The sequence below is a fragment of the Myotis davidii genome, unplaced genomic scaffold (genome assembly GCF_000327345.1).
Source record: "Myotis davidii unplaced genomic scaffold, ASM32734v1 scaffold18, whole genome shotgun sequence".
Taxonomy (NCBI): Eukaryota; Metazoa; Chordata; class Mammalia; order Chiroptera; family Vespertilionidae; genus Myotis; species Myotis davidii.
The window spans coordinates 14,431,721-14,455,774 of NW_006292696.1; the positions used below are offsets into that span (position 1 = coordinate 14,431,721).

A 24,054-nucleotide genomic window follows, 5' to 3' on the forward strand; every position below is an offset into this window, starting at 1 on the left:
GTCCCCACGCCAGCGTCCTCCCCGCCTCGTGGCGGTTACCTGTGTGATTCATTCCCGGGGCCGCCCTTAGGATCCACGGACTGGGACCTGACTCGGAAGGGTCAGGTATCAAGATGCAGGGATCAGGTGGCTGAGATGAGGTGACCCCGGGGCAGCCGTCCGAGCCTGCATCTCCCGGGCCTTTCCTTGGCCGGCTCCCGCTCTGTGAGCACGTCGCCGTGTACTCCAGGAATTCCTTGCAAGTGCCTTGTCTTTGTGTCATGAACAAGGAGGACAGTCACTGGCAAAGGTGATGACTACAAGGCTCTTAATCAGAGTTATCCTGAATCAGCCTGACCCAGTGCCTGTCCCGGGCCTTGGCCGAGCACTGTTGATGATGGTGTTTTTCTGGCATTTTGCAAATGGGGAAACGGAGGCTAAGAACAGTTGAGTGGCAAAGTCAAGGTCATAGAGGTAGAAAAAGGCAGGGTTGGCGTCTGAATCTAGGTCCGCCTGATTTCAAGGCCTTACTCTTCGTACCACTGCACTCAGTGAATTTGGAGAGGAGAGAGGAGGGGCAACCAAGGGAAAGGGACTTTTTTATTTTTAATTGAACTCATTGGGGTGACATTGGTTAATAAAAGCATGTAGGTGTCAGGTGTACAGTTCTAGAATGCATCCTCTGTAAGGGGGAAGGGACTTTTAACTACAGGGAAATTACCAGAAACACACCAGCCAGCATGTAGACACCTTGTTCACGCTGGAGAAACATGTCTGTGGGGTCCCAGCCAAACGTTGCTTTGCCACACCACACTGTTCCCTGCGGTGGGTAAGGCCTTCACCAGGATCTCCGGAGGATGCCACGTCCAGTCCTGGCTCTGTCATTTGTGCCTAGTGAATGACCTTGAACAAGTTCCTTCTGGGCTGTGTGTGAGAAGCACCTGCCTACCCCGAGGGCTGAGCCGAGGATGAAATGGCACCAGACTCGGCAAGTCTCAGCCCAGTGCCGCGTGCGCCTCAGGCTGCCTCACGGGAGCGGTGCCCACTGGGGCTCCTCTCCTGCCTTGGAAGAGGAGCTGGAGCCAGTGTCCCGTCCTTGCCAGCTCAGGTCTCTTCCTGGTGAGCCACGGTGACATCAGCACCTCCAAGCCACCTTGGCGGTGCTGGTTACATAAGTAAATCAATATATTCTTCGCCCTGGTCTTATCGGAGGCAAGCCCTGCTTAGGAATTTCTGCAGTGAGGTGACTCGCGCCAGTGAGCTGGCACCAGGCTGCGTGGGAAGCAGGGTAATGAATTGCAGTTGTCATGGCAGAGCTCAGAGGCTGGGGCAGGAACTGGAGGTCTCTGGGATTCACGGGGAACTGTTGGACCCCACGGCCCTTCCCTCAGAAGTCCCCTCTCCCTGTGCCCTGTGCCCTGTTTGAGAACCCACTGATGGTAGCATCGTGGTGGCACAGAAGGGCACTGGTGTTTATCCGTCCCACCCAGCTGGGCCATTCACTCCGCAGGTATTTATGGAGTGCCCACTGGGCTCCAGGCGATGTTGCCAGCACCGGAGGATCAGAGCAAAGTCCCTGCTGTCATGGGGTGCACCCCTGGGCGAGGGAGATGGACACACAGTTAAAGAGATAAACTGTAAGAGGACGGGGGCTTGACAGGGGGGGGGGGTGGCTCGGTGTTCTCTTGGAGTTTTTTGTTTTGTTTTGTTTTTTAACACATCTTAGGAAGGTGGAGGGGCAGGCTCGTCATGACCCCTGTGGGCAGTGGGGATGTGAGCTCAGACTTGGAGCTGGGAGGCCTTTGTGCCTTGGGTCGGGTACTACCGAGAGCCGAGAGCCGGCTGTGGTGAGCTGGGCCAACTTCTAAGTGCTGGGCGTGCAGGGGCCACAGGGCAGGCGGTCTCTAACACACAGCACTCACTACCGATCAGCTGAGGGATGGTCAACAAGCTGTGCAACTAAGGGTAGACGTGCCAGGTTTGCTGAACCCCGATCGCCTTCTTCTCCTGTTTCACCTGGACACAGTCAGCCATTTGAAAATATTTCCTGGAGGCCTGTAAATGGATAGAGTGTCGGTAATATGCCTGGCATTGTGGCTGCCCGGGGAGTCAGCGGTAATTAACTAACAAAAATGCTATCCTTGTGGAGCCTACGTTTAGGGCCTCCTTGGTCAAACAGGCCGAAGCTCAGAACCCCTGGAGGGCTTGTTAACCCCACTCCCACCCCCAGTGAGGCCGGAAATTTGCATTTCCAACAGCTCCCGGAGGAGGCGTTGACGCTTCACAATACCCTAGGAGGGGGCCTCACATTCTCCCGGGTTTATAGCCTGGGAAATTGAAGACCCAGGTGAGGTCCCTCGGCCCTCCTTCTTATGCTAAGAGAGCTAACGGAAGTGGGTCCCTGACAGGCCTCGTTTGCCGGCAACGCTGGGATTGCCAGGGGTGAGAACTATTGTTTTTCTGCTGACCTGAGGCCTGGGTGGTGGCAGAGCTCCATTATGAACGAAGTCACAGGAAAGCAGGAGGTCGGAAGGAATTTTCTTGACTTTAGAATGTATAGAATTATATACCCTTCTGGGGGGAGGGGGGACAGGACCCAAGGAAATGGTCTTCCCTGTGTCTCAGTGGCCAACACTTTGCTGAGTTGCTCTTCAGTGGGAGGGTCCCGCCCAGTCCCCTTCAGCTCTAGAGGGCGTAGGGGAGGATTGGGGAAGAGGCCAGATCTTCCCCTCCAAGAACCCTCTTAACAGGGAGGCAGAGCCCAGGACTGTTGCTCTCGACCAACACTTGGATTTTCCTCTCAGCCTTGTCACTGGCGATTTCTTTCCTGCCAGGTTCAGTATCAGAGAGATTTGGGCTCATGTTTGCCTTCCTGTGAAAATCTCTCAACTCCCATTTTAGCTGGAATGCTTTGAAATAAATTGGTCTGAGTTACTTCAGAGTTGTAGACCTGGGGGTTGGGCCTCCCTTTCATCTGCTCTCTGCCCTCAGCAGAGCCTGGTCTAGGTTTCAGGTGCACATCTGTGTCCCCGAGACGGCAGGAGCGTGGGGAGTGCAGATGTTGTCACCATTGAGATCTTAGCCTGTGGATAGGAACAAATAATAGCGAGCATTTATTCAGACTTCAGACTGTGTCAGGATGTGGGCTGTGTGCTTGGCACGCGTCGGCCAATTTAATTCTTACAGCAACCCTGGGAGGTGAGAACTGGTACCCTCTCCATCCTGCTGATGGAGGCTTAGAGAGTAGAGAGCTTGCCCAGGATTGCACAGCCAATCAGGGGCAGGCCTGGGATGTGAACCCAGTCCGTCTGCCCCCAAAGTGCATGTTCTTCAGTGACCCGAAGGTCGGACCAGGCTGGTGAGCAGCCCTGACTTGATCCTGGGAGCTCCGACCAGAACCCCTCTCACTACTGTGATTGCCGCAGGGGCAGCTGCTTCCCTTTGCTCGGGGTCTGTCTGGAGAACCAGACCTTTCTGTTTGCTCTCCCCTCCTGTCTTCACAGGCGTCCCTCACTCAGAGCAGGGGGAGTGAGCTGTTTTCCTGAGCACAGTTGGTTTTTAAAAATCAACTGCATGCCCTATTGCTGCTCTATGTGTTTCATAGTTTTATTACCCTAACTGTCACACTCACCTTCTGAGGGAGGTCCTGTGACTGCCCCCATTTAGAGATGAGGAAGTGGAGGCACAGAGAGGGTAAGTAACTTGCCCAAGGTCACACAGCTAGAAAGGGGCAGAGCTGGCTTCACGCTCAGGCCATCTGGCTCCAGACCTCACGCTCTTAGGCTGCCATCCACGTCGAAGGGTTATTGTGAGAGTTACAGCATGAATTTCCTCATTTAAGGCATCTAGCGGAGAGCAAGGCTCGGAAGAGGTACTCAAAAATGTTAACAGTCATGACATCATTACAGCATTAGTTTGTGGGTGACTCATGCCTTCATGGTGCTGGTCTACCTCATAACCCTCCAGCTCAGCACTCAGAGCTAACTCAGTGTCTCCAAATTCAAATTCTGTGACCGATGCTCATTTGGAAAGATTACAGAGCTGGCCTTGCACTGGACGTGAGCTACCAACTTAGGACGGTAGCTGCCCACCCGGGAGAGGCCGTGGGCAGTTGGCATCCCTCGGTCATTCTTGCTCAGAACCTCCACAGTAAATTGTTCTGAATGTGTGGCGATTAGCAGGACCTGGTGGTTACTATGTCCGAGCACATGTTCGATCCTGAGCCTTGCTTCTGGGTCCCCCCCTGCCGCTCCCCCCCACCCTCCGCGTGGCAACCCTCCATTCATTGTGTGAGCCCGACCCTCTCGCTGCTGGAAGTGTGGCAGGTGAGCCAGGGCCCCACAAGCAATGATGGCAAAACCCATCCTCACCTCCTCACTACCCTCAGCCAGGAAGGGCCAGGCGGACCACAGGGCCACTTAGAGACAGACCTCGTCTGCAGCCTGAGCTGGCTCCCTGCCCTCTGGGCCCGGGTCCCTCACCAGGAGGCTGCCCTCTGCTGCCCAGTGCCACCCACTCAGGCCCAGGCTGTGGACCAGCACAGTGGCATTGCCTGGGAGCTCGTTAGAAACGCAGAATGCCAGACCCACGGAATCAGCAGCTGTGTTCTGACGTGATCCCTACGCATGCTCCTGTGTGACAGCACGGACCATCAGTGCTGCTCAGGTTTGCGTAACCCGCTTTTGGTTTTTGTTCTGTGGCTGGCTGTGCCGCTTACCAGCTCTGATCCAGGACTCACCATAGTCATCCTATCCGTTGTAAACACAGCGCCAAGGCAGCCGGTTCCCAGGGCCTCATGTGGGATAGAATAGGGGTTGAAGCCGGGAGGCCCCGTTGAAAGGGAATCCCATCTGCTGAGAAATGGCAGGGTCCTGAGGCCCAGCAGGTCCACCCGCGTGGTCAGATGCCAGAGGGCAGAGCAGACGCAGGCTGTGCAGGAGGTCCACGGGGAGCAGAACATGGGCGTGGGGAGCACGGGGCAGTCAGAAGGTGGAACCCTTGCAGGAGGGTAGTGTCTGTCGGCTGTAACACGTAATGAGGACGTGGCCCCCAAGCACCTGGCGGAGATCGCAAAGGCAGGATTCTAGCCCTCATAACATTGGCTAGAGCTGGGCAAGGAGGTCTGGGTTTTCCGATCAGCTTCCCAGGCAGGGGCTTGAACCAGCAAAATAAATGGGTCCAAACAGGGCAGAAATACTGCCATGAGGGGACTAACAGAAACGGAGCCTTCAGCCACGGCCTAGGCTGGCTGAGCCAGCTCCTGCCCCTCAACCCCAGTCCAGCCAGGGGAGCCCAAGTGGGTTGCCCTGGGGCAGCAGAGGCCAGGTTCCCGGTGGGGGGCCGGGGACCGGAGGGCAAGGAGCCAGCCAGCTCAGGCTGCAGAGAATGTGGTAAGAGGCCCCGTGCACAGCCTGGCCCTTCTTGGGGCAGGGTGGTGAGGGCATGTGGCCGGATCCCAGCGGGTTTTCCCGTCACTGCTCACGGGCCTTGGCTCACCTGTGAACAGAGTTCCGTTCAGGCAGAAGCCTGGACCTTGCCCCAGCACATTCCTGGGAGAACACCCACCGCTGTTAACAGTGACAGCCCCAGGAGTGTGAGCCAGGCGGCCAATCCCCGCCCGGCGTTCCTGTCCAGTTTATATGTATGTCTGTGTAAAATGACTGAAGAACGAGTCATTAGTGAGCTGTCCGAAGTCCCTTTGGGGGCGTTCCAGGAATATAAACCAATATTCCATCAAAGCCACAAATGGCTTTTTGCCCCATTCCTTCAAAGCAGGGTTTCTCAAGAGTGTGGTCCACAGACGACCTGCGTTAGACTCCCCAAGGAGCTTGTGAAACTCAGATTCCTGGGCCCTCACTGGAACCTGCTGCATTAGAATCTCGGCAGGGTTCTCAGGAACCTGCATTTTTAGGAATTTGCATTTTTAATATGCTACCCAGAAGATCCTAGTACTCCTTAAACCTGACACCCTCTCCCTCCCCTCACCCACGAGGCACTCTCTGCCCTGTGCATAGACCATGTGTGCACCCTGCCCGCTGATACTCCCTCGCTGTGCTGCTGCACACAGCTAACGGTCACCTCTTCCGGGAAGCCTGCCTGGCCATCTTTGTCCCAGCTCATGGAGGGGCTAGCTGTTACTCTTCTAACATGAATCTCCCACATAGTTGTCATTTTCATGCCTGTGTTCTCTACGAGTGGTGAAGCTTCCTATCTGTCTCCCCAGGCCCAGCGCCAAGTTTTGTAGATAATCAGTGCGAATGAATGAATGAATGAATGAATGAACGAACACAAGTGAGTGCGGCTGAAAGGCATTTGATTTGGGGAGCTGCAGAGTAGAGGTTTTGAGCAGATGCTTTCCAATAAGAAACTGCCACCCTCCAACTCTTGTCTTGGTCAGTTCACTCCTAAGTCCAGCTTTGAGTCCAGAGGGCAAGCATTAGACCCAAGGAGAGCCCAGGGCTCAGATTGGCAGGGGCCCAGCCCACCTGTTTGGGACAGTTTGCTTGCCCTGGGCCTGACCTCAAACCCAGGGTGGCTGGAATGGCAGGCCGGAGGAGTTAAAGAATAGAACTATCGGACCATGAACCTCCCTTGAGTCCTTTCCCCCGGCGTTTCTCAGAGTCTGCTACCATGATTTTCTGCGTGAGGCTCTGAATTGCTGTTTGCCAAACCAGGAACTGTTGACCCAACAGAAATCACATAAAGATAGGAGAAGCCCTGGACAGGCCGTCCTAATCGTTTTGGTGAAGGGAGAGCCAGGCGCCATCTGAAGAATGCTGCCCATCACCAACTCTGGGAAACAAAATGCATTTCCTTATTCTTAAGAACTGGAGCACCATGAAACCTGCTTTACCAGTCCGGCCACGCTGCCTCCCATCCTGCCTCTCTGGGTGTCTGTGGGGGTGGGGCGCCTCTGGGGGCTGCCGGGGGATGGCAGGAAGGGTGGCTTTGGAAAGGCCTGACCTGGAGGCTCGAGGGTCAGTTCAGATTGCCGTGACCCCAGGGGACCTCAGGACAGGAGACAGACGAACTAACCTCTTAATGTGTGAGGTCAGGGTGAGGGCAGCTTGCTCTCTCAGTCGCAAGGAGGGTCAGAACCTTGCTTGGTTCTTGGAGAAGAAAGGAGTGGCCGAATTCTAGGCAGAGCAGCCGAGGGCTCCTCGGCACATGCTTCTCGAATGGAATTGGTGAAAGGGTAGCATCCAGTTAGTTAAATGTGGGCTGGATCTGAATCCTTCCAGCGTTTGCCGTAATTCCGTGAGGGAGGGAGTCAGGGATTACAAGATTCGAGGTAATTAGTGGGCTTCTTTTGTGCTTTTTTCATAAGGATGTTATCTCTGAATCCACTTCCTTTCTGTCCTCATCCCCAGTTTCACTTGGTTTGCTTTCAGGAGGAAGATATTAGTGTTACCACCGGGTCAAGGTTTCAGATTAAAAAAACAAAGTTCAGAAATCTTATTAGTTGCAGCCGCCCCCCTTCCACCCCGCGCCCCCATGTTGTGACGCTGCCATTTACTGAGGAATTTTAGAGACATTTACTATTTCACTTGTCCTCTCCTTCCATTTGAGGCAGCTGAAGCCCAGAGAGGTTAGGGACTCTATCAAGATCACACAGCAAGTTGGCAAGAGGGTTAGGTTTCCACACAGGGCTGGCTCTGCAGTCCGAGTGCCTGTTGGTGCTGCATTGTCCCTGGAGGTTGCGGGGCGCATTGCGGTAACATTGCTAACACTCCCTGAGTTCTCCACCATTTCTCAGAGCGTTTTGTGTACGCATCCTGATTGGAGAATTATATAAGCCTCACACTCTCCAGGGTGCAGCGGCTGGAATCCAGGCTCTGGAGGAAATTCCTGCCTCCTTCCTAGATCCTACAGGCAGCCGGCTCCCACAGACCCTGCTCTGTAGTGAAAACGGGAGATGTGGCCCACTGGTTGGCATGGCCTGGTGGTTGGTGGGGCCCGGTGGTTGGCGGGGCCCGGTGGTTGACATGGCGTGGTGGTTGGTATGGCCCAGTGGTTGACATGGCCTGGTGGTTGGTATGGCCCAGTGGTTGACATGGCCCGGTGGTTGACGTGGCATGGTGGTTGGTATGGCCCAGTGGTTGACGTGGCCCGGTGGTTGACGTGGCATGGTGGTTGGCGTGGCCCGGTGGTTGGCGGGGCCCGGTGGCTGGCATGGCCCAGTGGTTGACGTGGCCCAGTGGTTGACGTGGCATGGTGGTTGGCGTGGCCTGGTGGTTGACATGGCGTGGTGGTTGGCGGGCAGCGTGGCCCGAAGTGCTGAGCAAGTGAGGTTGTGATGACCCACAGTGTCATCATTGGATCATTTCCCAGGCGCTGAGCCAAGGGCCCTCCCCCTGCTGAGACCCCCTCTCCCATTTCCCCCTGTGCCTCCTGCCCTCTTAGGAGCCACAGCTATTTGGAGACATGCACACAGGGGCCTTTGCAGAGAGAGTCCTCTTCTCTTCCAGCATTCCCAGTATTCTCCCTCACGGGGAAGAGAGAGGCAGAATCCTGCGGGAAGGACAGGCGAGTGTATGGGACAGTTGAGATCTAATTGCTAGACTCCTGGAATATGTCCCCCGAATGTCCCCGTTGGCAGTCAGGGACTCTGCCTGCCTTCATGAAGGGCCACACCACGATGAATGATGTGTTATCGGTTCAATGCCATCGCCAATGATGTCATGAGAATCCTGGCTTTGTGAGAGCATGTGCACAGGCCGGAATGCAGCGATAGAGAGGCAGTGGAAGGGCCTGTTACACTGCGTGACCCAGCTCTTATTGTATAACTCCCGGGCTTATTGGCCATTTGTTCCTGTTCTCTTTGACAAAGGAATTTTTTTTTAACTTTCTGATTAGAAATCAGTATTGTAAGCTTGCTAATCACCTCTTTGGCTTGGCATGCGGACCCAGGAAAGGCCACACAGTACTTAATCTGTTTGCAAATGTTCTCTCAGTTCCCAGAAGTTCAGAAATGTAGTCAGCGCTTCATCTTTTAAAAAGTTAGACTGTAATTCAGGATACTTCCAACTGTAATTATAAATGTTCTGAGGTTTATTTCACAGATACTGCGTTTTAGTTTACTTTTAAAAAGTTATTTTTAATTGGGGTAAAACATACATAACATAGAATATACCATGTAAACCGTAGTTACGTTCATTGTTTTTTAGTACATTCCCATGCCCGTGGAGCCATCACCACCTTGTGAAAGATAAGCTCTTTTCATCTTGCAAAACTGAAACTCTATCCCCATTAAACACTAGCCCCCATTCTCTCCTCCCCCCATTCTGCTGTCTGTCTCTACAAATCTGACTCCTCTGGGGACCTCATGTGAATGGACTCTCAGTACTTGTCTTTTGTGACGGGCTTATTTCACTCAGTACTATGTCTTTAAGGTTCATCCATGTTGGACCTAGTATCAGAATTTCCTTGTTTAAGGCTGAGTAATTTTCCATCGTATCTATGTACCACCTTGGGTTTATCCAGTCCTTTGTTCCTGGACACTTGGGCTGCTCCCACGGTTGTTTTTGAAAAGTATTTACTTATTTTTTAAAATATATTTGTATTGATTTCAGAAAGGCAGGGAAAGGGAAAGAAAGGGAGAGAGAGACAGAAACATCAGTGATGAGAGAGAATCATTGATCGGCTGTTTCCTAAACACCCCACCCTAGGGATCGAGCCCGCCACCCCAGGCATGTGCCCTGACCGGGAATCGAACCATGACCTCTGGTTCATAGGTCAGCACTCAACCACTGAGCCACACTGGCTGGGCTGCTTCCACTTTGTGCCTGTCATGGACAAGGCCACTGTCATGAGTAGTGTCTGCACCACTTCCGATTCCCACCAGCAGCGCGCACGGGTTCCAGTTTCCCCACACCCCCACCAACACCCTTGTTATTTAACTATCCTAAATGGGTGTGTAACGGTTTGTCTTCTGGTTTTGATTTGCATTTCCCTAATGATTACTGATGTTGAACATCTTCACCAGTGGTTCTCAACCTGGGCTGCACATTAGAATCACCTGGGAATCTTTTTAAAATCCTGATTTCTGGGCCTCATCCTCCGGAAATTGTTTCGTTGTTATGGGGTGGGGCCACAACATGAGTAACAAAGAAACAGAATTTCTGGAGGATGAGGCCCAGAAATCAGGATTTTAAAAAGATTCCCAGGTAATTCTAATGTGCAGCCAAGGTTGAGAACCACTGATCTACAGATACTTTTTTTTTTAATGGAACACTTCATGAATTTGTGTGTCATTCTTGCACAGGGGCCATGCTAATCTTCTCTATATTGTTCTAATTGTGTGTGTTTTTTAGTATATGTGCTGCTGCAGCGAGCACTACACAGATACTTTTTAAACAGTATAACTCCTCGGGTCATTTCGAAGCTTGAGAGGCAGTAAAACAAACTGTTCAAGAAGCTAAATCCTAGAAGCCAAACTGCCCGGGTTTCATCCTGGGAACGGAGCGTTCCTTACTGACTTTGTGAAGGGGAAAAAAAGACATAGACTGAAAAGTTCCAAGATGATGGAACATAGCAACCCACAGATCTAGGAAGCTCAACCAACCCCTAACATGGTAATCATATGGAAAACCACACCTAGAAATATCATAGTCAAATGGCTGGAAATGAAAGAGAACAATAAGAATGATCTCTGACCTCTTGTCAGAAACAATGCAAGTGAAAAAAGAAATTGAGTAGTAATTTCTAAGGTGCTGAAAGAGAGGAAGAAAACTATTGGCCTTCAATTCTTTACCCAACAAAAGTATCCTTAGAAAATGAGGGCAGCCTTGGCTGGTGTGGCTCAATAGGTTGGAGTGCGAGGTCACGGGTTTGATTCTCGGTTAGGCCACATACCCAACCCAGGTTTCAGGTTCGGATTAGGGTGTATAGGGGAAACAACCAATCTATGTTTTCCTTTCTTTGTAAAATAAATAAAAACATATCCTTGGGTGAGGATTTAAAAAAATTTTTAAGAAATAAAGATTTTTGCTCAGCCGGCATGGCTCCATGGTTGAGCTGTTGGCCTATTAACCAAGAGGTCACCATTGAATTCCTATTCGATTCCCGGCCAGGGCACATGTCCGGGTTGTGGGCATGCAGGAGGCAGCCAACCAGTGATTCTCTCTCATCATTGATGTTTCTCTCTCTCTCTCTCTGAAATCAATAAAAATGTATTTTTTTAAAAAGAAATAAAGATTTTTTTTTTTAAATGAGGGCAAAATCAATGCATTTTCAGATAAAAGCTGAGAGGAATTCTTACCAGCAGACTCACACAACAAAAAATGTTAATAGAAATTCTTCAGGCTGAAAGAAAATGACATCAGATGGAAACTTGGATCTGCATGAGAAATTAAGTGCACCAGAAATATAAAAGACTTTAACATTTTAAAATTTGATTTCTTTAAAAGATAATCGACTGTTTAAACACAATAGTAGTATATTGTGGCTGAATTTCTTTTAAGGGGAAAAAAGAGTTAAACAGATGAGACAAATGAGAGACAATAGGCAAGTTGGTAGACGTCAGTCCAGTTGCATCAATAATTCATGAAAAGTAAATGGGCTGCACACTCCAACTAAAAGGCAAATACTGTCAGGTTGGGTAAAAACAAGACTCCAGTGTTGTGGGCTGCCTACAAAAGAGTCACTTTAAATACACATATACAGACAGATTATATGCGATACAAATGCTAGCCAAAAACAAAAACAAAAAACCAACAACCACTTGGGATGCCTATAATGACAACATACGTACAAAGTATACTAAAAAAAAAGGAGTATTACCAGATCCAGGGGGAGAGCTTTGTCATAATTGGCCAATTCAGCAATAAGACAGAATAATCCTAAGTGTATACACACCCAATAGCTGAGGGCAAAACACATGAATAAGTGAGTGCATTCAGTAGACCAAGTTTCCCAGCTCATTGTGCAGGGAAGGCTTGGTGGATACATTGCCTCATTCTGGGCCCATCTCCTTTGAGCCTGTGAGGAGGACAGATGTGGGCAGAAGCAAGCTGCACCTCACGGTCTCATTCTGTGCTCAGCATGGTGACCACTGTGTCCTTTCTGTTCCTGGCTGGCCCTGGGGCTCTCTGATCACAGCCCTTATAGATAGTTCCTACCAGGGACTCCACCTTTTCTGGCCATAAACCTTTTTCTGGAACCTGCCAGTCTCACATAAGATGTCAGCCAGGAGGCGGGGCCATGGTTCCTGTGGTTGGAAAGGGCTGGGGTCCTGGAGTGCTGGAGATGGGATCAGGGTTTGTCGCTGGGAACTCCAGGTGTCCCAGGACACAGGGTGACGTGCAGTGTTTCCCCTCAGTCTGGCTCCTGCCTTTCAGACACTAAAAGGGGCTGAGTCAGCACTAGGTGGGGCAGAGGAAGGGAGTAGGGGATTTTTTTTTTAATATATTTTATTGATTTTTTACAGAGAAGAAGGGAGAGGGATCGAGAGTTAGAAACATCGATGAGAGAGATCGACCAGCTGCCTCCTGCACGCCCCCCAGTGGGGATGTGCCCGCAACCAAGGTACATGCCCTTGACCGGAATCGAACCTGGGACCCTTGAGTCTGCAGGCCGACACTCTATCCACTGAACCAAACCGGTTCGGCGGGACTAGGGGAGTTTTTAAGCGATAATGAAAAGTCTCCTTGAAGAGGAAGAGGCTCCCAGATGGGGTGTGCTTGGTTGGCAGAGCATTGCATTGTTTTCCGGTGGGTCAGTTTGCTGACAGTCCAGCAATGATTGGTTGTTTGATTGATTGATTGATTGATTTCTTTTGAACTTAAAAAAATTGTGTAACATGCACATAACATAAAATTTACGATCAAGCATTTTTTAGTGTACAGTTCAGTGATGACAGATATATTCATATTGTTGTGCAACCTTCCCCACCACCCATCTCCAGAGCTCTTCACCTTGCAAAACTGGAGCTCTGTCCCCATTGAACACTAACTCCTCATTTACCTCTCTCTTAGCCCCTGGGAACCACCATTCCACTTCTTGTCTACTCTGGGTGTTCTATGGAAGTGGAGTCAGACAGTATTTGTGGTTTTGTGACTGGCTTATTTCACTTAACATAATGCCTGTTTCCAAGATCGTCCATGTTGTAGCAGGTGTCAGAATTTCCTTTTAAAGGAATATTTTTATTGATTTCCAATAAAATAATTGATCAGCTGCCTCCTGCACGCCCACTACTGGGGATCAAGCCTGCAATCCAGGCATGTGCCCTGATTGGGAAGGGAACTGTGACCTCCTGGTTCATAGCTCGATGCTCAACCACTGAACCACACCAGCCAGACAGAATTTTAAAGGCTGAATAATACGCCACTGTATGTCCCGTGTATCTATCTGTCGGTGGACACTGGGGTTGCTGCCGCCTTTCAGCTATTGTGGATAATGCTGCTGTGAGCATGAGTGTACAGCAATGATTTCTGTTTAATTTCGTTTTGTTCGAAGGTAACGAGGTGAAGGTAGGGGTAAAAGTTGGTGGTTCGGGACACTGGCATGGCAACCTTATGTCACACTTGAGACCTAGAACAAAGCTGCATATTTGATGGGACAGAAATGTAGAGATCTCTGGGTAGATGAGGTCTTCAAAGGCTGCCCCACCCTTCTACCAGTCCTTTGCCCTTCAGGGTCCCCATAGCCACTGTCTGCGTTATGGTGTCATTCTGTGCATCCGCTATTGTAACAGGCTCAGAGCGTGGCCAGGCTCCAAGGTCATTTACCAACAACTCACGTCGCAACCACTTTGGGAATTTTATCCCATAGAGCTTTCCAGAGCAAATGGTTCCCCTTCCCAGAACTTTTCATGGTTCTCCAATGCCCGTAGAAAACCCCAACACTTGCCCTAGCTGTTTTGGCTCAGTGGATAGAGCATTGGCCTGCGAACTGAAAGGTCCCAGGTTCGATTCCGATCAAGGACACATGCCCAGGTTGCGGGCTCAACCCCAGTAGGGGCGTGCAGGAGGCAGCCGGTCAACGATTCTTTCTCATCATTGATGTTTCTCTCTCTCTCCCCTCCCTCTCCCTTCCTCTCTGAAATAAATAAAAATACATTAAAAACAAAAAGAAAACCCCAAAACTTCTTAGCATGACTCAGGGCTCCACTGGCCTTTTCATGTCTCTCCCACTCTTATTCCCTCCATTCCTTCATTTATTGATTGGTTCAGCTGTTCACCCTGCGTCCTGTATTTTGTGTGTGTGTGTGTGTGCCCTGTGTTTTTGTATTTGTTTCTGACAAGCATGTCTAATATTGACTCATTCAAATGGTGTGTTAAAGGGCCCAGCACATAGTGAATTCTGAAGTGTTTATGATTAGAGTTTTACCTTCTGGGCTGTCATTAGCTCTTCCTGGACACCTTGGGAGCTCAATCTTTTCATCCCCAGTGGACAGTTCAGGAACTTGAGCTTTAGAAATGCTGAGAAATGGGGTTTCTCATTTTGGACCTTGGATCAAATTCAGAATCAGAGCCAGGGTGTTGCTCTGAGTGAGATGGACTTGATGAGGTTCTGGGAAGCTGGAGGCAGCACGTGCAAACGCTCAGAGGCTCCGGATGAACCCTGTCTCACCAAGCGCAGAGGAGGCCTTACTGGGGCTGAGTTTGATTGCAGAACCACGAGAGGCCAGTGCTGGTAGAGGTTCGCCTAACGAATGCCCGATTGTAAATGGTGCGGGGGCTCTAGCTGGTTTGGCTCAGTGGATAGAGCGTCGGCCTGCAGACTGAAGGGTCTTGGGTTTGATTCCAGTCAAGGCCACATGTCAGGTTGCAGGCCTGATCCCCAATAGGGGGCGTGCAGAAGGCAGCTGATCAATGATTCTCATCATTGATGTTTCTATCTCTTCCTCTCCCTTCCTCTCTGAAATCAATAAAAAAATATATATGTGTGTATACATATACATATTAAAAAATACAATAAAATGGGTTCAGCGTAGCATTAAGTTGGCCGCCTTCCCAACTCTGCAGGGACCCAGAGTGAGAATAGAAGCTCATGTTAGAAGGACCATGCTTCTCCCTTTATGGGGAACCCAGGAGCAAGGAAGAAGCATGGCCCAAATCTGTGGCATTCGTGCTGATGAAATTCCAAATGCTCAGCTGGATCAGCGAGAAACTTGGAGCAAGTGCGTGGATGTGTCTGGACTTTTCCCTCTAATGTGTAACCCACCAAACGCTGCTGCTGAAGACGGAAGTGGAATCAGAAAGACCAGTAGAAGGTTGAGTGACAGGCTCAAGGTTACCCAGCTAAGGTCACCCGTGCTGAGCTGGGCCGCCCACAGGGTAGGAGGTTCCGTGCTGCTTCTAGCCTAGCACGCAGCCGGCTTTTACTGCGTCTTCCATTTGGAGGCCTGAGCGTCATTTGCAACCTGAGCTTCCTTTGCCGCCTTAGCCAGGTTAGCCAGCCTCGGTGATCTCTGCAAGGTGAGGATGTACAGCTGCCTCAAGAGCCCTACTGAAGACTAACTAGTGAACACGTCCGGTAACCAGCCAGCAGGCACCCAGGACAGAGTCACTAGGAATGGTCTATTTTTGGTGAGTCCTTGCTTCATCGGCTCTGCCTTCACTTCGAGGTGCACGCAGTCATCACCTGGGTCCCGCCCCATGTGGTCAGGATTCTTGGTTGACTGCACCTGAAGGTGCTGTTGCTGAAGGTTCTGGTTAGATACTGATGCCACACAACCGTGGTGGTTTTTCCTCTTCTGATTAGAGCATTTCCATTGGTCAACTCCAGCGATCATGGGGGATGTATGGGGAAGTTCTTCACTTCCTGCTCTCCAAAACTATTTGCGTGACCTCACTGTCTGGTGACTTTGTTTGTCATGGTGTCTGGTACTTACTCAGCCAGGGTCTGTCCTGGGCTGGTGTGCCCTCCCCATCGCCCACCTCCAATAAAACACACAGAGCACAGAAAATCAGCCGATTCTGCAGGGCCCAGCGGGGCCTCAGGATCTGTCCCCGTCTGTGAAGTCGGCCGTGCCCCTTTGGCTCCCCTTTGGTGAGGGTCTCTTTTCTTCCTCCCTCCACCCAATATCTCAGCCAGGAAGAAAGGTCTGCCCCAGAGTTCCAGGAGAGCACTCGTTTGCATTGCTGTTTGATCAGCCCCCCATCTTCCCCTCCTGGGAGCAGAGACCTGAGTTATGCTTAGGATGTTAAGTCTACTGGCATCAAGGCCCAAGTGACAAGTTGAGAAGGCCCAAGTCAGACAGCACCTAGAAGGTTTTGAGGTTTCTCATTTTCTGTTTAAAAAGGCTCCTGCTTCTTTTGAGACTGAACTTCAAAGGATGCATTCCAGGCCACACTTCCTTTTGGTAAATCTTAACCAGTGTAAATGTTTACTTTTCTGTTGCAAGTCCTGGGAGGTAGGGGGAGGAAGGGTTTCTGGAGCAGGTGTCCTGCCAGTGAAAGTTAAAACTTAATCTGCCTGGTTTTGGGGTGTTTACAATTCTGGAGCCATGCTAATGATCCTGCAATTAGAAGACACAGACTTTTGCCCTAGCCTAGGTAAACTGTGTCTCGTGAGCCACATGCAGCTCTTTGGCCCCTTGAGTGTGGCTCTTCCTAAGCCTTAGGAGTACCCTAATTAAGTTAATAACAATGTACCTACCTATATACTTTAAGTTTAAAAAATTTGGCTCTCAAAAGAAAGTTCAATCATGGTACTGTTGATATTTGGCTCTGTTGACTAATGAGTTTGCCGACCACTGCCCTAGCCAGTTTGGCTCAGTGGATAGAGCGTCAGCCTGCGGACTGAAGGGTCCCAGGTTCGATTCCGGTCAAGGGCATATGCTCAGGTTGTGGGCTTGATCCCCAGTAGGGGGCTTGCAGGAAGCAGCTGATCAGTGATTCTCTCTCATTATTGATGTTTCTATCTCTCTCTCCCTCTCCCTTCCTCTCTGAAATAAATAAAAATATATTTTAAAAAAACACACAGCCTTTTGCCATCTTCGGTGAATTCCTGGCCCCTGTGCCCCAGCCCACCAGAAAGGAGAGGAATTTCGGAAAACCCACCTTGCCCTGGTGCGGAGGTCAGTGCATGGAAATGAGAGGAGCGGGCAAAGCAATAATTAAGAGGGTAGAAAGATAAAGGGGAAAGCAACATGATGTATTCCTTAAAAACGGTGGCTTTGGTTAAAAATGTAAATTCTTCCAATGATTGCTAAAAGAAGACTCCATTCCCTTGCCACCCTTCCGTGGGTCCCCCTCACTGCACCCAGGGACATAATACATCCAACTGGAGGGTCTTGGGGGTTGGCCTGGGACCCGCACTCTTCAGGAAAGAGTCACCTTGCTGCCTAAGAGCCAGCTGAGCAGTGATGCTTCTCCCAGAGCCAGTGGCAGGCCCTGCCCCCAACAGGATCAACTGAGGAGGCTGATTGGTGGGGCGGAATGCCACAGGTCCCTCCTGTATCCTGGATACCGAGAGGGCGGAACGTAAACTGGGCCCAGGGACTGCATTCTTGAAATTTCCCTTTAGCCCAGGAGGAGCCTGCAGGGACGTGAACCCGACCTTGAAGTTCTTGCCTTTATTTTTTCCCTTCTCTCTTAAAAAAAAGAGAGAGAGAGAGAGGTGAGAGGTACAATCATGCAACACAGTCTTTCTGAGGGGGCTGCGAGGTGGGGGCTCCTACCTCAAGCTCCGCTCATTACCCAGAACTGCCTCTTGCTGGAGCAGGTGCACCATCTGAGACTCCTGGGCATTGTACTCCCTGGAGGCGGGGAGATTCCTGGTGCGGGCTCCCTGGGCACCCACGGTCTCAGCCACAGTCTCCCAAGTGAGGTGCCACCAAGTGCTGTGATGAGAATAGTAGGTGTTAATTGAGGATCTGTTAGTCTCAGGCAATGTGCTATGTCTGCTTCATAAGAGCTGGGCCTCCCAACACACGTAAGGGAGGAATTCTTATGCCAGTTACACAGGTGCAGAATCAGGGCTCAAAGAATTGAAGTGATCTGTCCATAGTCGCACAGCAGGAAGTGGAAGTGCTAGGAGACCTGCTCATGGTCACACAGTTAGGCGTGCAAGTGCCAGGATCTGGACCTGGACCCGGGGAGGCGCTCCCAAGCCTCTGCCACTCATAGTCTTCCTAGGGCTTCCCATTCCCTAGCTTCTTTGTTTCTTTCTTTTTAAAGGAATTCTTTATTGCTGAAAGCATTACCTATGTCCCCCTCGACATGTGGTCCTAGACTCTAAGACCTAGAGGCATAGAAAGACAATAGGCTCAGATGCCAGTAAGTGCAAAGGTGATCTCTCTCAGGGGGGTGATACCCGGCCTAGGGCGTGACTGCCCACTCACTGTACACTGCTTTCTACTTTAAAAAGTTTTTTTTTTTTTTTTTAAATTCAGCACCTCCCCACAGCTCATTTCATTGTTTACCGTATAGAGCCCAACCAGGAAGAAACAGTTACTCTCATTTCCCAAATACTAAACTGAGGCTTAGAGAACTTAAGTGGCAGAACCAGGATTCAAACCCAGCGTCATGGGCCTGCACACCCTTGCGCTCCTCCCCCTCAGGGAACAGGGGAGTCTGGTCATTTAGAGCGAAGCACTTTTCCTCTTGGTCCCTAGGTTCCCCGTAAAACAAGGACACTGGGTTTTCACACGGTTCTACTAATGGAGCCCCGTCTTCAAGTGGAACCTCAGACCATCCTGTGCCTCCCACGGTCACTGCCCCAGCCTGCTGGGTGTGTGGGGCCCTTACATTTCTCATCCTCTCAAACACAGACAGCCCTGTTTGGGAACCTCTGCAGGAGGCGACTTCCAAAGGCCTTTCCAGTGTGGTCAGCTGTCTCTGCTTCTGTCATTTGGGGTCCAGTACAAGAGCCAGGGCACGTCCTCATTTTTAAAAGCAGCACCTCATGGTCACCCACCTCTTTGGGTCCCCCCGGCAGAGGCATCTGAGCCTGGCCCCAGAACCCTCCCCGAGCTCATTGACAGCGAGAAATAGGGATGCACTTCATTGTCCTAAGGGTGTGGCCGGCGTCCTGACTTGCTAGGAAATCCATGTAAATCAGTGGTGATTGCCAGGAATGCTGAGTGGGCTCAAATCCCAGCAGGTGCCTGTGGGTATGCTACCTAACCTCTAACCTGTGCTTTCGTTTCTCCCGCATGTCCAGAAGGTGATGATGCCCATCCCGGGTTCCCATATTAAGCTAGAGGGTGTATGTACTCAACAGATATTAGCCATTATTAATAGTCTTGATTGTAAAGCATGGGTTATTTCTTTTTTAAAAAATATTTTATTGATTTTTTTACAGAGAGGAAGAGAGAGGGATAGAGAGTTAGAAACATCCATGAGAGAGAAACATCGATCAGCTGCCTCCTACACACCCCCTAACTGGGGATGTGCCCACAACCAAGGTACATGCCCTTGACCAGAATCGAACCTGGGACCCTTGAGTCCATAGGCCGACGCTCTATCCACTGAGCCAAACTGGTTAGGGCAGCACGGGTTATTTCTAATGTGCCATGACCACAGTTAGGACTTGGCCCCGAGCTGGATATCCGTGGGTTATGTAGAGATCGGAGTGGCATTCTAAGGAAAAGGACCATCACCCTATTCTCTGCCCTGCCATCCACACCAACTGGTGGTGACAGAATTATTGAAGTCCTGCGAAGACCTGAAACTTGTAACTTCCTGTCCCTCAAATGACTATCTCTGGGGCAGCTCTCTCCCTCCCCAAGTCCTAGACTCCCCCACCCCCACCCCCACCCCACTCTCTGCTCTGGCGGAGTCTGGTTTCTACAAGGAGCCCTGCTGCTTCCTACATGTAGCCATGTGTCCTCACACGTGCAGAGGGTCAGTGGCTTCCCTGGGGCCCTTGGTCCTTATGATGGCCAACCTAGGTTCTTAGCAACTCAAAATATTTCTTTTTATTAAGATACTAGAGGCCCGGTGCACGAACTTCATGCAAGGGGCTCGGCCTTCGCAGCCTTGGCCCTCCCAGCCCTGGCTTTGTCCGGAAGGACGTCTGGAAGGTTGTTCGGCTGTCCAGTCTAATTAGCATATTATGCTTTTATTATTATAGATAATTGACATTCAACATTGTATTAGTTTCAGGTGTATAACACACGGATTCAGGATGTGTATACATTGGGAAATCGTGACCACAGTAAGTCTAGTTAACATCTGTCACCATACATAACAGAATTTTTTTTCTGGTGATGCAGACTTTAAAGATCTGCTCTCTTAGCAACTTGCAAATATGCAATACAGTCTTGTTAACTGTAGTCACCATGCTGTACATTCCATCCCTGTGACTAATTGATTTTATCACTGGAAGTTTGTACCTTTGACCCCTTTACCCTTTGCAGCCCCGCCGCCCCAGCCTTGGCAACCACAAATCTGATCTCTGTCTCTATGAACTTGGTTTTGTTTGTTTGTTAAGACTCCACTAATTCTCACTGTTTTGCTTGAAGGTCTTGGACTTTCTCTGTGAAAAGAGAGAGATTTGAGTTTTTAAAGGCAGCCTTGCAGATAGTATGTAAAAAATGTTTCATTGGCCCGGAAAAATGTTCACTTAGCCTGCACAATTTTTATTTGCTCTCCTGAGCTTGAGAGAGCCGGGTATCCCATGGCAAAGAAGGAGCTAGTGACACCCGGGTTCCAGTCCGGAAGCTTTCACCGGCCTCGTGCACGTTCTTTAGATCTGAGCCTCTGTGTCCTCACCTGTAACATGTAAGCTTTACCTTGACCTTGCAGAACTGTCCTGTGGGTCAAGGTAAGATAGCAGATGTGATAAAGGTCTGTGTAAACCACAACATGTGAGGTAACAACACAGTTTCCTTAAGCCCCCGCGTTCCTGAGGCGTCGGATGAAACCATCGCCAGGAAGGCTCTGTGAAGAGGGAAAAGCTCTGTGCATCTCGGAGGCGGTGATCATAGCAGCAAGGAATCTCCCACAGCAGGAAGCAGGGGAGGGGCGGGACTTGACAAAGCAGTGCAGGCGGCTCAGATCCCAAGGAGAGGGTTATTTTTTAATATATTTTTCTTGATTTCAGACAGGAAGGGAGAGGAGAGAATCAATTGATTGGCTGCCTCCTGCACACCCCCCGCTGGGGATCAAGCCCATAACCTGACATGTGCCCTTAACCGGAATTGAACCTGGAACCCCCTCAGTCCACAGGCCGACGCTCTATCTATTGAGCCAAACCAGCTAGGCAGGCAAGGCTTCTTTTAGAGAGAAACTACTTAAAACAGAGGCTAAACATATATAGTAAATATTGGGGGAAGAAAAGATTTTATTAGGACTTAATTTTGAGGAACAAAACAGAAAATTATGACAATAATTGTATTTTACGTTGCATTTAACAAAATTTAAGTTATAGTTGCAACTCTGCCCCGATTCTCGGTATGAAAACGTGTTGATTCATATTTTGCATAATTACTTGGGCACATGAACGAAAGCGATAAGGGGCAGTTTGCTCTTCTCATTTGGCGTTCCCAGCAAACTCCTAGAGAAGGTCATTTTTGCAGAGTATTGGAGAGAGCTTCACTAGTGTCCCAAGGGCCTCGATTAGTTCCTGGTTGTCTTTGAAGTTCTTCTCTTTGGAAGGGCCTGTTGTCTGTCCTTCATTTTGGTGGGTCTTCTCCTGAGTTGTTAACTGAGGAACTCTGTTGTCTCTCCTTGGGTGTGAGTGGAGTAGCTCTTAGGATCACTTTCACCAGCTTGGTGAAGTCCTGCATCTGTTAGCATGTCTGCATCTCCCTTTCAGTTAATATGCATTGTATTTGCATTGTTTAGTTAACTGCTAAGACATCTAACCAGCACAGTAAGATGTTGTCTTAAAATGTTAATAAGCTGGCCTGGCCCATGTGGCTCCATTGGGGCATCATTCTGTGCACAGGAAGATTGCCAGTTCGATTCCCTGTCAGGGTACATATCGAGGTTGTGGGTTCAATCCCCGGTGGGGGCACGTACATGAGGTAACTGATCAATATTTCTCTCATACATGATGTTTCTCTCTCTCCCCCGCTCCCCCTTCCTTCCATTCCCCTCTCTGAAAAAATCAGTAAAACATATCCTTGCACGATGATTATAAAAAAAAAGTATTAATAAGCTGGGCCGGACATTGATATTAAATGTGGAGTAATATTTGCTTTTTATAAGTGCTCAGTTCATGAGTTAAATTTTTAGATTATGATGATTTGTGTTTCCCTGAGTGATCTAAGTACAGGGATCAAAGTAATAATAAATATCCAAGTATTGAGTTTCCCATGATCAGGAGTGTGGGCTGTGGAGTCAGGATGCTTGGCTTTGAATCCCTGTGTCTACTTGTATGATCTGTGTGACCCTTGACAAGATAACTAAATTATCAGAGTCTCAATTTTTACCACCTATATAAAGCGGATATTGTTAATTCCTAACTCATAGGGTTTTTATGAGTATTAAATGAGACAGATATAATTCTGTTCTTAATAAAGCTGCCTAGTGAGGGGGGGAAAATTAAAAAACCTGAGACAGATAGTTGAGGTCAAGAACTTAGCTTAGTTCCTGAAACTTTGTATATCCTCAGCGGTGTTTGTTATTATTAAGTGTTGTTGTTCACGGTTTTCAGAAGCACTTCTTTACTCATCTGTGTCCCCGTTCTTCTGTGAGTGACAATGTCAGTGACAGTGTACATCCAAGTCCAAGGTCTAAAATAAATGAGGCTACCTCAGGAAGGATGCATCTCAGAACCATGTCAAGATTGGGAACAAGAGTATTACCAGCATGCAAGGACTTTGTATGGTGCGAGAGGCTCTACCCAACATCACCTTGGTAGGGAGAAAGGACTGACCCTGGCTCCTAACAGAATCAGATGCCAGGGGAGGCACGCACCTGCAAGAGCGTTGGACCCAGACGCCTCAGCTGGCTCTCCAGCTGCCTGGAGCTCTCTGCTCCCTGAAATTAATCAGGTGCCTTGTGTCTGATGTAAGAAGCAAAGAGAAGGGTGTGGGAAGGGCAGGTTCTCGCAGACAGATGTCAGCAGGTCTGCAGTTAGGCTAGATATTTTGGAGGTGCAAAAACCCTGTAAAGAGATAGCACACACCTTGCATGCCTGGAATGCTTGTTGAGAGAATTAAAGGCATGCAGAATACATTGGACTACCTCCTGTTTTGCAATTAGCAAAGGAATTCAGCTGAACCATTGTTGAAAAACCTGTGCGACTGGTTAGGATTAGTTAAAAAGTAAAAGCTGGGACCTCCCAGGGTCCAACTTTGGTATGCTGTTCGACTGAGATTGTTCCATAAATTGATGGCAGTTTGGAAATTATTGCCAGACGTCTGTTCTTTTTTAACGCGACAATGGATGTTTGGGTCCCTGTAGAAGGATTTGAGCAGGGCCCGCGTGCTTGAATCAGGCACTGAGTCTCTCTCAGTTCCCAGATGCTTTTCTTCTGATGTTGGGGCACTGGACAAATGTTCTCAGGGTCTCTTGGGAGGCTCGGGGGGCCAAGCAGGGCAGTGGAGGGCTGAGCAGAGCAGGAAATGAGCCTGCGGCCTTTGGCTTAGCCGGGCTTTCATCCCTAGCCCTAAGCACATCAGTCTCAACCTGTGACACTGGGCTTGCACTCCAGGTTCCTCCTTCCTTTCCTATGGGGTCCTCAGAAAACACCCTAGGTATTGGCATCAACCCTCACCCAGTCTCTGAGCGACAGATCCCTCCCAGGCCAAGGTCAGGGTCTCTCCAGGTCAGCTGCAAGGACCGTGGAGCACCCAGGCACTGTTTCCCGGGCCCTGGGATGCTGTGAATTCTTGAGACCCAGGAGGAAGGCGATTTCATGACTGCTTATTGAGGCCACTGGTCTTTGAGGAGTCCATTCTTGGCCTTCCCCACGCTCACCCTGCCCCCTCACCCTGCCCCGCCTGCAGAGGGAGTTTGGATTCTGTGCCACTGATCGGCTGCTCTAGGATCTCCTTGAACAGCGGTTCTCAACCTGTGGGTCGTGACCCCTTTGGGGGTCGAACGACCCTTTCACAGGGGTCGCCTAAGACCATCGAAAAACACAGATATAATTACATATTGTTTTTGTGATTAATCACTATGCTTTAATTATGTTCAATTTGTAACAATCAAAATACATCCTGCCTATCAGATG

The 24,054-nt window shown here is 49.8% G+C and overlaps 1 protein-coding gene across 1 annotated transcript in view; it reads left to right on the top strand.

Moving 5' to 3' along the window:
* Nucleotides 1-24,054, top strand: part of LOC102764369 (protein KIBRA) — a 69,115-nt gene that overhangs the window by 6,389 nt on the left and 38,672 nt on the right. The window lies entirely within an intron of this gene.